This window comes from Triplophysa rosa, linkage group LG12 (genome assembly GCF_024868665.1).
Source record: "Triplophysa rosa linkage group LG12, Trosa_1v2, whole genome shotgun sequence".
Classification (NCBI taxonomy): domain Eukaryota; kingdom Metazoa; phylum Chordata; class Actinopteri; order Cypriniformes; family Nemacheilidae; genus Triplophysa; species Triplophysa rosa.
The window spans coordinates 8,713,253-8,728,807 of NC_079901.1; the positions used below are offsets into that span (position 1 = coordinate 8,713,253).

Sequence of the window (15,555 nt, forward strand, 5' to 3'; positions counted from 1 at the left end):
TTGAATAATAATGTAAAACAAAGGTAATTAAAATGCAGAAACGATCAAAACGCCTTTTTTTGGGCCCTGTGCATGTTAAGGGGTTTGAAACCACTCTCTACATTTGAAGCTCAGCCAAATACGTGAATATCTTTTATTTCATTTTCTAAGCTCTGTTGCATGTTTCCGGTATGATAGAAAGAGTAGCGAAATACGACAAGCAGTGAATGAATACTAAACTGCTTCGACGTGATTTCTGAAATTCATTCTCAAAGCAAGAGATGAGAAGTGCTTGAGCTTTCTCCAAAAAACCAGCCTGCGAGGGAGTCTGCTTTGATGAAATAAGAAAACGAGAGACTGAAAATAGAGAGAGGAGCTCCGTGGAAATCAACTCTGTACGCACAGACAGACGAAAAGAAACGAGCCTGCAGGGGACGTGATGACGGAGGCAGAGATGCGGACGAGCGGATGTGACACAGCGGAGATATTTATGGGATATAGGTGCCATGACCTGTAGGCCCAAGGGCTCATGGGAAGGGTCAGGCACGTTACACATACCGGTTTCTTTCACGGCGTGTGTGCCTATGCCAGGGGCCGCATTAAACAGCTGAAGAGTTATGCAAATGAAATGCAAATTCCATATGTCACTTTAATTATATGCTAATTCTTGGTGTTATCTAAATGCCGTAAAGACAGAAGTCTGTCATCTAATTAGACGGGATGTGTAGGAGTCAGACAAGGTGTGTTTACAGATGCAAGAGATTCTATCACAATGCACAGAGTGTGTGTGTGTAGAGAGAGAGAGGGTGCACATGCCCATGTGCATTACTACACAGCTGTGCCCAAGAATAAAAATTAAATTGACAATTATTTCCATCCAATCGAACAGTCGGATAAGCGGGGCCTTTCATCACATCAAAGACACAAAGTACAGAAATTCCCCCAGTGTCGCACACATTTAATTCAAGTACACAAACACAGAGACGCACACACACACCTTTGCAGATGTTTTGAGGAGGCACACAGGGTTTGGCCCACGTGGGTGTAATTAGTGTTAATAGGATAGTTGATCGGTTTAATTACGGAGTCTCTGGCTGATGTTATTCGTATCGTGCAGATTTATAAGAGCGCCCGTGTCCTCTGCACATCAGCTCGCTCTCATATTTCAGACAGTTACGACCTGCATCACCGATTATCATAATCGCACACTGCAGCCAGGGCAGAGAGCCGCCATCAGCTTTCTTTTTACCGCGAGACAGCGAATGTCTGTGACTCTGTGTGTGTTTGTGCGTGTGCCGTTCTTGTAGAAATTGTGAGCAATGGGGCATGCCTCTATGAATAGGGAAAGATTTAGAAGGCTAACTGGAGAAATCGTGTATTTGCGTAAGCAAACATGAGAGTTTGCATCTCTTGGGCATCAATCCGTGTTTCCGGGTTTCCGGAAGAGGTGGAAAGATTATGCAGACAGATTGTGTTTCCAGACCACTGGTGAGAGAGCATCAGAACAAGATCCACGCCAAGATCTCTCTCTCTTGCTTGGTCTTTCAGGGCATCGGTTGCCCATCATGTCTGTCTGGCTGCGAGTCTACGTCTGTCACTGTGACTGATCTTTATTCCTTGTCCATTTTGCTCTCATCTGGATTACGCTCATGCGCTCTTCTTATCCCCTTTCCACTTTTAATCCAATTCCTATCCCTCTCACATGTCCAACATCCTTCACTTTTCTAATCCCTCTTGGTTTTTGGTTTTCAGTCAATTCTTTTCCATCTCTATCTCTCAATAATAATAATAATAATAAAGCCCCATATGTGCCCTTCCCATGAAAGTGACAACATGACAAAGTGAGCACCATAAATACAGACCAAGGTAATTCCAGCATTACGGATGTGACATTGTCAGTCTAAACTTGAAATATATAAAATCTCAGCGAACATATTTATTATCAGTATACTGAATCAGCTGTTTATATTTTACTAAACCCCTCATGATAGAGTCCAGGCATCAGAAAAATATCAGTCTATAAACAAGTTTTCTATTTTAAAAGAGAAAAAAATGAATACGTTATGGATGTGACGCACGTTTTAGAGAAACAACATACTTTTCTGTGAATTAAAATGTACAAATCAGTAAACTCAATAATACCCAACAATTGCAGAAGGGACGGCTCTTTATAGAACATAAAATAGTTACTTTATTTTAATTTTCATCTGCCCATTTATGAGGAATAGGAATGTGACAATTCTGTTATGGATGTGACAATACCTGACTATGGAAAATCATGCTTTACAAACACACACAAAAACTTCACATGGGTATTTAAACCACCAAATATTAACATCTGACCTATCAGCATGGTGAAAACCTTCAGTTAAACTTTTTTCATCTTAAAGTCCCAGTGTCCAAAATTAAAAATTACAATTCCTATTTTGTCATGAAATCAGCGTGGGTCACTCTTTTTAAAATTCATGTGTCCTCATTATCTTCAGTTAAAATGTGAAAATGCACTTCCGCCCTCCAGATGACGTAAGTTAGACTGCTTGGGCAGAGCATCCGTTAACCCCTCCCCTTCAACTGTCAGTCTGCTGCCAGTTCCAGAGCCTTTAAAAACTCGCAGAGATGTCTGTTGGACGAATGGAATGCGGAAGTAACTCGTGTCATGGAGTGACCAATAGTTCCAAACACTGCACTGAAGCCCATTCATTTCAATGTCTCCCGAATGCATTTGCATATTCATATTACTCCCCAGACAAAATGCTGCTATGAATGAGGTCAACGTAGTATTCAGTGTACACAATGTGCTAATTTAGCAAAATTTATGCAAATATAGTTGTTGTTGTCTGTCCCGCAAAAATCCATTCAAATAGGTTGACGGATTTGTTTGGAACTATTGAGCGCTCCATGAACCACGTGACCACACGGCGGCGAGATCGAGTGTCGTAACTCTGTTTTTCAACAGCTCAGGCCAGTTCCATTTCAAAATCCAACGGCTGTTTTTATACATCAAATGAAATCGCAGTGAAAAAACAAGCCACGCCCACTATTTTTCTCATTTGGTTTAACTCGGAAACGCATCAGAATACGGAAGTAAAACGATCGCAACATCCGGTTCACGGGAGCTTTAAGGTTGACATTTCCATGTAATTACCCACCAAGTCTTCTCACGTCACATGAAAACATTAAGGAACAGATCTAAATTTACATAAAAATCTTTCATTTCACTGTAGCTCTCAAATCTTGCAAAACCATGCACATGTCCTTGTTGATGTCACTGGTTCATGTGATAACGCACAAGAACCAATGACAAACCCAACATATATGTTATTTATTTATTACACATTGTGTAGAGATGGCGAGATAATACTTAGATTTGTAATTAGTCAAGCGGATGCCACGGACAACTTAAGCTTGTTAATTAACATGCAGACCAAATGGAATAGCAGCTGTTTGGTCTTCTCAATTCAATTAATGCTCCTTAATGGCAGTCGACCTGCATGGCAGGGAAGTACATACAACAATTATGGATCAGGTTTAGAATCCAGACAGCTAAGTGGCATATCACAGGACATTATCATACACAAAAGAGGAATAATTTACTGATAATAATGACACACACAGACAGCCACAGTCGTTCCTGGAACATGGAAGCTGTTCTAATGATCTGTGGAAATGAGACTGAAATGTGCATCATTAGGACGGGACTAAAAACAAAGCGATAAGGCGGACACAACAGAGCGAATGACATCACAGATAGATACTGCACGCATACATTTGTGAGACATGATGCAGATGTACTGTATATTAATGTTAATAAATTGTACGTATTGTGTTGTAATGTAACTTGTCATCATAAATATGCAGAGTAAGGTAAACATTTCATTCTAGTTATATTATAAAGACCTATTTGAGACGAGAATTTCATAACAGTATGTGAAATTATGTGATTTCAATAGTATGTGAAAGATTGTCCATCCTTTTTTTTTCATTTATGTACAGTACACAAATAGTGAATTATCCTGTACTTGTTTATCTAAATGGTTTACTACTTGGCATGAAAACTGTTTTGTGATGCCAGCCTCTGTGGTCTTGCTGGGCAATGTGTGAATGCATTAGATTATACTGGCAGTGAATGTACACCCACACCTATATCAGTGTTGCGCAGAGGCTGCACATGAGACCACTAAGTATAATTTAATTAAGAAAAAGCACTTCAGGATGTAAAAGAAGCATTTTATACATTTTTATCTATCCCAGAGATCCAATTAAAATATTAAAATATTTTTTTTTCTTTTCACCCACTATCTGAGCTTTATAATAAAACAGGCATGTCTATAAAAATGGGCGATAATGCCGTTGGGTGGCTGGTATGTCGTCGCTTCAAGAAAATGATCATCCTTCAGTAGCAGCCTGTGTCGAGAGTAGCAGAAAAGTCTAAATCAAGTGTCCATTATGGAAATAAGTAAACTGTAGCACAAAACTACATATTATAGCTTTTAATGTGTCATGTAGGCCTACTAATGATTTTCACTTTTCAGTCTCATAAAAGCCACCCCAATGTAAAACCCACACTTTTTTGTTGCAAGGCCCCCTTTATGTAGAGTGCATCGCTTTGCGCCCCCCCTCCCCCAAATAAAACGTATAATCTTAAAATCTGGAACATCAGTTCTATTGGTTGGTGGTCTCATTTTTCTGATGTTTGATTGCATAAAATGTATGACAAATTTCTATAATTCATATAATGCCACAACATCTGTGGTCCCCCTGGCTCTTGGGGCCCCAGTTTGAGAACCACTGATTTAGAGCAGCAGTCAGCGAAATATAGCGACCTCTAGCAGTGAGGTTGCGAATTGCAACCAATGGCTCACTCCACCCCTTCATTTCGAAGCACTATGGTGGCTGACACAGAACTAAGATGTTATCACATTTTTGCTTCTTTTACGAAGGAGATAACGTATTTACGAAACACGTTCTGTAGAGCAGTTTGTCCGTTTAGGGCTACTGTAGAAACAACATGACAAATTCCATGTAAGGGGACCCGTGGCGTATGTAGATAGAAATAGCTCATTCTAAGGTAATACAAACATTACACTTTATTATGTAAGGTCTTTATACACCTCTGAAAACATAGTTATGTAAATTATATTGCATTTCTGTCAATAGATCCCCCTTAATCTGGTCCTTCATTTAAGAGAAAAAAATATCATGTGGTCCTGTAAAACGTTTTCATTGTGATTTAGTTTTCCAAACTTGCTGTATTTTCTGTAAACTTTGTGTTTCAATGCATTTGTTGTATATTAGTATAAAATCCATACTGAAATGTAATTTTGTCTAATAAATAAATGGATAAATCTAACCCGAGAGGGCAAATATTGTATAAACATTCTCTCCGGACATCACTTTTGACCACTACTGTATATACAGTATTGTATGCAATGCTAGAATTCATATTTAAAAAGCTACTTGAGGTTTCACATTTTAACTCTCTCTTCTACATTTCTCTCCTACATTTGTTGTCACCCTCTCAAACATGTTCTACATTTTAACAACCTTTTTAAAATTAAGCAAAAACCACACTCACAATTGACCTGTGACTGGTACCTCTCAGTACCGTACATGTGTAACACAGTCACTGTAAGGTAAAAGATGATTCTTACTATAACATCTCCGAATGATTTTCTAAAATAAGAATAATGGGAGAAATCAATCGATTTTCTTTTCTGAACATTACAGAACAATCTACTAAAAGTATGACTTTTAATGGGTCACATGTTTGTTCCAATGACTCTTGCAAAGGCAGTAATGGCTTTCATAAGCAGAGAAAATCTCATAATAAAGGGCCTAATAAAGGTCTTGCTTAAAAAGGGGACAAAATGAAAATAAATCAGGTTGAGAAGAGATCATGTTTGACCCCATTAAAGCAACACTCGGTTAACCCGCAGTTGCCTTTGCACAGACTTGTTTGTGGGTGTCGGTATCAAAGTTAATCAATCGCTATCAATAATGAAACGGGGTCCAGACCTCAGCCGATATTCATTGGGACTGTTAATTAACTGTGTGCCTGTGGAAAATAATACTCAACTGGATCTGTCAATGTCTTTTAGGTCTCATTAGCAAACAGTAATGAATTATGTATGACCGCCTTTTAAATCAATTATAAATGAAACCCAGCAATGGAAACAACAGGTAACAGGAATCAAAGGAGCAGAGCGAGAGGAGAAAGTGAGAGAGACGACACTGGGCATTTTTAGCTTCTGACGTCACACGTGTGACCTTCATAATCACACTCTGCTGGACCTGTATGACCTTGCCCTCTACTGAGATGTATATGACTCTTTCATCTGTGGAACACAAAAGAAGATCAAAAATCAAGCAAGGAAAATAAAAAGAACAAGATTTCATCTTTAGGAAACACCCGTGTACTGCTCTCGTTTCTTCAGCACCTCTTTTGACATTTCAGCACTTCTTCATAAGCTGGTTTTCTTCCATCCTTCCTGTTTCAGTGTTGTTTATTTGTGTTGATGTTTACCACAGTGTTATACGCCTGCTGTGTGATGCTTTAATACAATGGCTATTGTGTTGATTTTGCATGGTTGACAGTTCTGTGTCTCTCGCTTTCTTCCATAGCCAGACTGCCACGCGAGAGAAGTGAGCATAACCGTTACGGATTAAAATTCAAATTGTGTTTATCTCACCGACCAGAGAGAAAACAGAGAGAGGGGGAGATGGGTGATGAGTCTACATGGCACGGGGACAACAAACACAGGAAGGATTTGACAAAGCAAAAACAGAATATAGCCACAGAGGGTGTGTCAACATGCTGTAAAGTACATAACCGGTAATGCATGTGTCCGTGTCAAAAGTGCACAGTTACGTCCACCCGGATACACTTTGTCCTCTGTTCCGGGTGATTTTCTTTCTCTCTTAAAGTCAACAAATGGCATTTGTAAGCCGTTTTACTTATGAACTGTATTACAGTATGTGAACTGAATACTGTACGTGGAAAGAAAATATAAGGGCAAGACTTAGATATTTGGCTAATGATTGACATTATATGTGACAAAGGTTTCTGAGATGGTCCAATGGTACTTTGTTTAAAAAAAGAACACATTTTTTCTGAATAACATAATTCACACTTACGCTCTTTCATGGGGCTAGTTTTGTAGTTTTTAATCATGAATCATAAGAAAGTCGTATATGTGGCCAAGTAAAATATTAATGCTTATGGCTCATAATTTCAACACTGAACAGTTATTTGATTAAAATGACCCTTATACATACTTTTGTCATCTCCGTAGACTAGTCTATTAAGGAAACAGCTTCGTGGCTTAATGTACCGAAACAACGACCATGCATAACCAAATTACTACACTGTTTTTTTTGTACCACTGATACATACCACATCAACATAATAACAGAAAATTTTGTGTTCGTAGCTTATCGCTGCCTTGAGCCACGTTATACGCTTTATTTAAGTTTATAAAGCTTCCTCTATAAAGTTTCCTTAAGTTATAACGGACTTGTTTTGGGAGAACGTCGCGTGCTACATTCGAAACTGTGAAATGTATTCATTTAATGTTAATGTTAAGACATTTAAATCATAGAGTCTCCCAATACGGCTCAGTTTTTCTATGTATCTTGCTCTGTTGAACGGGAAAAGTGGTTTTACGTAGGCCATACAGGGTTAACGCTATGCATTTCCAGTCAAGGGGAAAGGATCGTTTGTTTTGCCCATAGACTGTATGATTTTTCTCACGCTGGCCACGCCCCCAGATACGACACACCGACCAAGTCTGTGACGTTTTTGTGGGCGTTCCCAGTTATGGCGTTTAGTAAATTGGAAAGTGAGGCATTTTTCGTTTTTCATTTTCAATAGATTTTCTTTTCTGTAAATGACAGAAGAACCGCAAAATTGACTCATTTTTCAACCGCTTGGTTCTGGATTATTAGTAGAAAATAAAAACAATGGTCTTTTTTTGTTTTTTAAATTACCTTTCTAAAACGAAAATTAAATGACCAGAAGGTATACGGACAAATCTTATATAGCAACATAAAAAATAAACAAATAAATAATAAAATGACAAAAGCATACAAAAAAGTTGCTAAATATTTAATAAAAGCTAATTTAAAATATAAATAAAACAAATATCAAAACTATAATAACTCTGAATAATACAAAAGTCTCAAAAACGTTCAAATAAGACTGTTTGAATTCATACGAATTAGCCACCTCGTAAAACGATTATGAACACCTGTCAGCTTCTGTTGAGCAGTTATATGTAAGTCAATATTGATTTCATGTAGAAAATATTCTCGCATACAAGCAATGAAGGTGATTCTGATCACATGCAAGCGAGGAGGCCACTCAAAGAATGAATTGACAATTCATGTAGCCCATCACAGCCGACCTCAGCGGGACCTGCCGGACCGCCTCCTGCCAAAGCCCTCGTCGGGGCGTCATGCGTCAACGCTTCTTTGTGTTTGCATGTATGTGCAAACCTCAACCCAGTCTAATATCATTACCAGGCATGCAGCTCCAATATAACCCCACTTTGGAGACATAAAAGACCTCAATCAATGCAGGTCTAGACGCTACTGGCCAATCAATAAACACATAACATCACAAATAAAATGGACCGCTCAAAGAATAGCTTGAGGCCTACATCTCAAAGTAAAAAAAAAGGAGGCTGAGAGAGAATAAAAAAGTGAGGGGGGACACGGTGAGTCATGCCGACTCACCGACTTTGTTTGTCTGATGTTATCAGGAGGTCTGAAGATCTCAGACACATGAAGTCTGAAAGGTGTTATGTTGGTCCCCACATACATTTTATTTACATTTAGTCATTTAGCAGACGTTTTTATCCAAAGCGACTTACAAAGAGCTTAGGGAGCAATAAAGCGATATGTCATACAGGTGCTAATACAAAGTTACTAGTTTCAACAAAAGCTAGACCGATACCTGTTGAGAGAAAGAGAGAGGTTTTTTTCACAGAAGTATTCACAGAAGAGATGGGTTTTAAGTAGTTTTTTGAATGTTGTGAGAGATGTGGTTGACCGGACCGAGTTAGGAAGAATGTTCCACCAGGAAGGAGTTGTGAAGCAGAATGAGCGGGAAAGCGATTTACTGCCCTTTTGAGAAGGCAATACAAGACGCCGCTGGTTTGCTGAACGCAGGGTTCTTGATGGGGTGTAGGGGTGTAGGAGGGTGTGAAAGTATGCCGGTGCAGATCCAGTGATAGTCCTGTAGGCAAGCATTAGTGACTTGAATCTGATACAGGCTTCAACCGGTAGCCAGTGGAGAGATGAAAAGGGGCGTCACATGACATCTGTTGGAAGACGAGGTGTGCTGCTGCGTTCTGAACCAGCTGAAGCGGTTTGATAGCCTTTGCAGGAAGACCAGCAAGGAGAGCATTGCAGTAGTCCAACCTTGAGATTACTAGGGCATCGTAGACATTAAAAGAATTCCATCGTATACATTCAAAGAATAGCTCACCCTAAAATATTAATACTGTCATTTATTCACCCATAAGACTTTCCTTCTTCTGTGAACATAAAAGAAACTTTTATTAAATGTACCATGCTCTAATTTTTTGGAAGTAAATAAATGGTCACTGGAGTTTTAAACTTTAACATGGGCACCATAAAAGTCGTCCATACGACGTCTGCACTATACTCCAAGTCTAAAAAAGCCTTACAATAACTTTGTGTGAGAAACAGAGTGAAATTAAAGTCATTATTCACCGATAATCTTCAAGTCCAGTGAGCCGTGAAGTCTGCTGGGACCGGATCATTGAGTCATTTGCACTTGAGAACCAGCTCGCTCCCATTTCTGTGAACTGCATAAAGCAATTAATTGAAAAGATCTGAACCTGATTCTTGAATCAGACATTGCTCTTTTTCTCACAAAGTCTCAAAAACACACCAGGGAGAGCTAGAATGGATTGGAATATGGTGCGCATACAGTCATACGGCAAATGAATCACTTTTACGACCATTTCATGGTGCTTTTGTGTCCTTTTTGATACCTAAAAACTTTCTCATGCATTTACAATGAATAGAGTACAATATTTAAAAATCTCCATTTATGCTTCACAGTAGAAAGGGTGTGAAATGATATAAGGGTGAGTAAATCATGAAAGACAGAAATACATTTTTGGGTGAGCTATTCCTTTAATAAGCACACACCTGTGGACTCTCCACACACTTCAAATTTGAAATCAAGTGCAACAGAGTGCGGTCTAATTATTTGCTCATTGAGTGGGGTTATATTTACCACATTATGCAGATTTAGACTCTGACCCCCCCCACACACATGTGGACATGCGAGCGAGGTAATGCATCAGACAGAGAGACACAGGTGATTACACACAGGTCCTCTGAAGACACTCATAGCCACAGATGCACAGTAATGAGAACATCTTTTCATTACCTTCCTGACCCAAATCAGATTGAAGACCCTCAATCCTCATTAATAAACTGAACACACAATCATACACGCACACGCATACACACTTTGACGCGATGTGTCCTCAACTTTCTCTGCAGCTTCAATGACTTTTTCACTGTTGAAGGTCCAGGATCTACTAACAGAAAGGCAATATAAAATACATAGCCCTGTCATAGTTTCTATTTGCTTTTTCAAAAAGGAGCATAGTGCTCCTTTTTGCTTTTTCAGTAGGTATTATGCCAAACGTCACATGCATAAACAGGAAAATGGCGTTCAGGTCTTTTGTATGCGCTTGTTACATATAAAGCTGTTTTACTCAAAATGTCTTTAAGAAAAGATACCAAATATGAGCTTAATTGATCTACATAACACATGCAGATTGATATTTAAGTTTTTCTATTTTCACTGACATTTGAATATAAACATAGAATAAAACGCTTAAAAAAGAAAACAACAAGCATGATTAGCTGATTACCTCAAAAATCAATAGCTATTGCTGTTATTTTATAATGCTGTTAACACCCCTGTTGAAAAAACAAGCATGTGCTGGTTTGGTATGTTTTGATGCTGGTTCGCTGGTTTGTGCTGGTCATGTGCTGGTTTAAGCTGGTCATGTGCTCAAACCAACATCAAAACATACCTAACCCAGCATATGCTGTTTTTTCTTTCTCAGAGAAGCAGACGTAACAAGATCTGTTTTCCGGTTTAGTCATGTGACGTTTGACATGGAGACAGGGCGCATTTAGGCCACGCCCACACCAGAGGGGAAAACAATGCAACCCTGTCCATTGACTTTCTAATGCGGGAAGCTGCCTCCTTGTAATTTCTGATTTATAACAAAAAACAGAACAATGTCTAAAAGCTGCATTTATAAAGAGACAAAGGAGGACTTTAAGGAGACAAAAGTGTATACAGGCAATAGGACGTGAAGCATCAGCAGATCCTGACACACTCATTATGCAATAGGGCTGTGCAAAAATATCGATACATGTAACTATCGCAATATTCTTTTTTTCAATAGTGTATCTCCTTTTGTTTTATATAGTGTATAATTTTTTTTTAATCATGTCATATACATACGGCCAAAAGTAAGTGGAAGCCAGCATGGCGAAAAATATAAGAACGCTTGGAGCTCTCAGAGCTGATGTGTGGGTGTGCTTTGGTTTTCAAAATAAGTCATGGAGTAATGAGTTATATAAAATAATGCTGTTTGTAGGCTTCGCAAGTCATGACACAAGTCACTTGGCTACTGCAGTGCATTAGACAAAACGTTTATTAAGAAAAGTAACAATGACATTTATTGTGCTTTCACGGATGTGACACCAGCACATTTACAGCACGGATGAAGCAGGGGTTTTATACTGCCCATGTTCAGTGTTTTACCTGTAATGCACCACAACAGCCAAGTGACTTGCGTGAGCCACCTTATTCCCCTGTGCTACCCACTTGAGGGGCGCAATCCACAGTTTGAGAACCCAAACCTCTGATCTAAAGGTCCATGCATCGCACATCATGGCCACTCTGCAGAGGTAAGGGATGTTTTTACACTTATCCATACAGAAAACCCCCGATGGTGCATAGCATGTTGTATTTCTAGCTCTATTTTTTACATTTTCTATTTAAAGTATTGCAATATATCGCAAATGTGTATCGTATCAAAACCCATCTATCGTGATATGTATCATATCGGGAGGCACTTGCCAATACACAGCCCTAGTATGCAGTGTATGTAACGATACGTGTGCAGTTAACATTTTGTTACTGGTAAGTCAAATGTCCAAATATCAGTTTTATATATTATATTTCTGTAAACTAAGCTCTAAGCTTGTAAGAATGTGGATAAAGCAGAAAGCTATGAAGTAACGCTATGTTTGCGAGTGCTAATATTAGCTACTGTGGTTTTGAAGTTTGAAGTTTATTTACTTTTTCTGCTTAACAATACTAAGATTGAATTATAGCAGAGAGTACATTTAAAATTATACAAATATAATATATAAAATAAGATATAAAAACAATAATAGCGATATGAAATATGCATCCATTCACTCACGCACATAGAGCATAAAAAAGAATCATGACACGTTGTGCTCCACTTTTGTGTCCTTAAACGCTTGGTTCTGGGGGTAGACAGCTTATAAAAAAGTAGTTCTGGTTTTTTTAGCTTGTTTACCCTACGTCTTGTCATATAGCAGTTTTTAAACATTATTCTGTTTTTTTGTTATAGCCTAAGTCAGAAATGACAAGGAGGCAGCTTCCCCCAATACAAAGTCAATGGAAAGGGTTGGATTGTTTTCCCCCGGTGGGCGTGGTTTTCAGAATATGAGGCGTTGCGCTCTGTCTCTATACCCTAATGCAACATACACTGCATCACAAAACCCACAACAGACACACAACAAAAACACAGATCTGACAGTTGTCTTTGTTTTTAAATGCCATAATGTTGGCTAGCTTTCGTCACTTCAGAGGTCCTAATGCAGGTGCGAATGGAGACAGGAGGCAAAAGGCCTGATGAAAAATGTAAACTATGGTTCAGTAACTTCCTTCTTATAACTACCAGTGTCTGGGCAGCATATGGAATCTCTGTGAAGAACCTGTTCTAGCACTTATTTTAAAGACATTTTTAACAATAAGCATTTAAAATTGTTTTTCCATTGAAGAAAATGTCATATTGGTGACTCAACACAAATAACACTTTTTGAGGTAAAATATTTCCCAGAAAATTGAGAATTAATATGAAGTTTAAAGAAAGAACAATGACATTTTAATGTTATTTAAGTACACGAAAATATTTTGCATCATACTCTCTATTTTATCGCAGCCATTCATTGGTGCACACACACAGTGGAGTGTATGGTGTAGAAACAACTTGTACTCCTACACTCGTGCACACTCAGCCAGTGCAGATTTTACGACCACATCCCCCCATGGCGTATCTCTGCAGCACACAGAAGTGCTGGCCTTTCCATTCTCACATCTACATCTGCACCCCTTGGCTATTATGCCATTACCATGATGAGTGGTGGCACTTTATTATATTAAAGCCTAAGGAAAACCAACAGACCTGTGCTGCCCCCTACAGGTGTGGAGGAAAACAAATAAGATAAGGTTATGATTTTTTTAGGGCTGGGAAAGTTAACGCGTTTTATCACGTTAGCGCATTAATTAAATAACGTCGACAATTATTTTGTCGTGCATTAACACAGTTTTTTTAAGTATTATTTTATTTCGAAAGTCTGTTGCTCACTGGCTCTGAAATGTACAGACAAACAATGAGTGACCCTGGATCACAAAACCAGTCTTGAGTAGCACGGGAACATTTTTAGTAAAAGACAAATATACATTGTGTGGGTCAAAATGATCGATTTTTCTTTTATGCCAAAAATCATTAGGATATTAAGTAAAGATCATATTCCATGAAGATATTTTGTAAATTTCCTACCTTAAATATATAAAAACTTCATTTTTGTGAGTGGATGGTCTGCCACAGTGCCCCTGATTAACAACTTCAAAGGCAATTTTCTCAATATTTTGATTTTTTTGCGCTCTCAGATTCCAGAGTTTTAAACGGTTGTATCTCACCCAGATATTGTCCTATTCTAACAACTCATATATACATTTTAAATCTCTTCCTAACGGCAGAGTTGATAGAACAAACCACTCCATTTCGTCTCCCTCCTTCAGCCATGCGTTTATCTATTAGTGCCATCGTCCCACAAATACGTAATATGCGCGGGTGTAAGAGGCTTATTTAATGCTATTAATGATAAAGCGGAAGGAAATCAATAGTCTGCAGAATATAAAACAGCAACATAAAAGAATTGTGTTGCGTGTATTGTATGCATTGTGAGGTAATGCAGAAAACATGTTTAAACATGCGCGCCTAGAGAGTCAGAGCGCAAACTATGAAATTGAGATCTCTTTCATGTCTTCTTAAGGTCTTTGCACATAAAGTCCGAAATTTTCGTATGCGTTTTTTCATATTTGGCTCTCGTTTGTACGGTGTCTCTGAATTGTTAAAAAAGGCCACTCAAAATGCTTGACGGATGCGAAAAACGCAGAAAATCGAACCTGGTCCGAATTTTTTCATGACGGACGAAAATATCGGAGGCAGTGTGTAAATGTGATTGACACAACGTGAGGTCGTATTTATTTTTTAACATGCGGAAATTTCGGACGCAAATTTCGGACTCAGTGTGCAATGGGCTTTACTCTGAAACGGACAAATAAACACAAAATTACATAAAAATTCACATTTTAGCAAGGGTCCATGTAAAAGTAGTCTGTTTTATGAATGTTAACAGCCGGGAAACCAAATGGACACATCACAGTATATTAGATCCATATGTTTGTAAAGCGCGCTCTTAAAGGGGCAGCAGCACAATAAAGATATCTTTTCATAATCTTCAAGTGTTTGCAAACCAAATCTTATTGCACTTTTGTTCATATAGCAGTACTTTTAAAATAAAAGTGCACAATACACTGCATTTGAATTCATTATTGAATTTTACGCTTAACAATGCGATTAATCGCAATTAATCACAGAAAAGTCATGCGATTAAAATTTTTTTTGCGCTGGCCAGCACTTCATTTTTTATTTTCAATCAATAAGAAGCTTACTTCAATTTCAGCATTCAAAGCAAGCAGTATCCTGACAGATCAAACAAGGATTTAATGATTAATTTCACAAATTCAAATATCCAAGAGCCAGATGAAGGAGAAAACAGCACATAACCCATAAACAGATAGACTTATCTAGCACACAAATAGCTATTTACAGCCAAAGCCTTTTAGCAGGCATTAGAATACACTAATATCTCCACTTGAATGAGAACACGTTTGAGGGAACACTGGGGCGGGGAAGCACTTAAGATGATAATTCACTCGATTATAACAGTGACTCAGTGGGACTAATCCTCTGCAGACTTCTCGCCGGACTACCACCTCCCTTCATAACAGGACAAAGAGGAATATAATCCACCTTTCCTGCAGGTTTGTTAAAAGCGGGCATCTTATTGTGCCCTGATAAATATAAAAGATGTACAGGGGCTTAACAGAATGATTATACATAAAAAGTATTAGAAGGATTAGGTGCATGTTTAAAAGGATCACTTCAGAGTAAAAATACTTATTAGATA

At 38.4% G+C, this 15,555-nt stretch overlaps 1 protein-coding gene across 4 annotated transcripts in view; it reads right to left on the reverse strand.

Moving 5' to 3' along the window:
• The window catches only part of sphkap (SPHK1 interactor, AKAP domain containing), a 74,873-nt gene that overhangs the window by 45,179 nt on the left and 14,139 nt on the right, over positions 1-15,555 (reverse strand). The gene's annotated exons all lie outside the window — the stretch shown is intronic.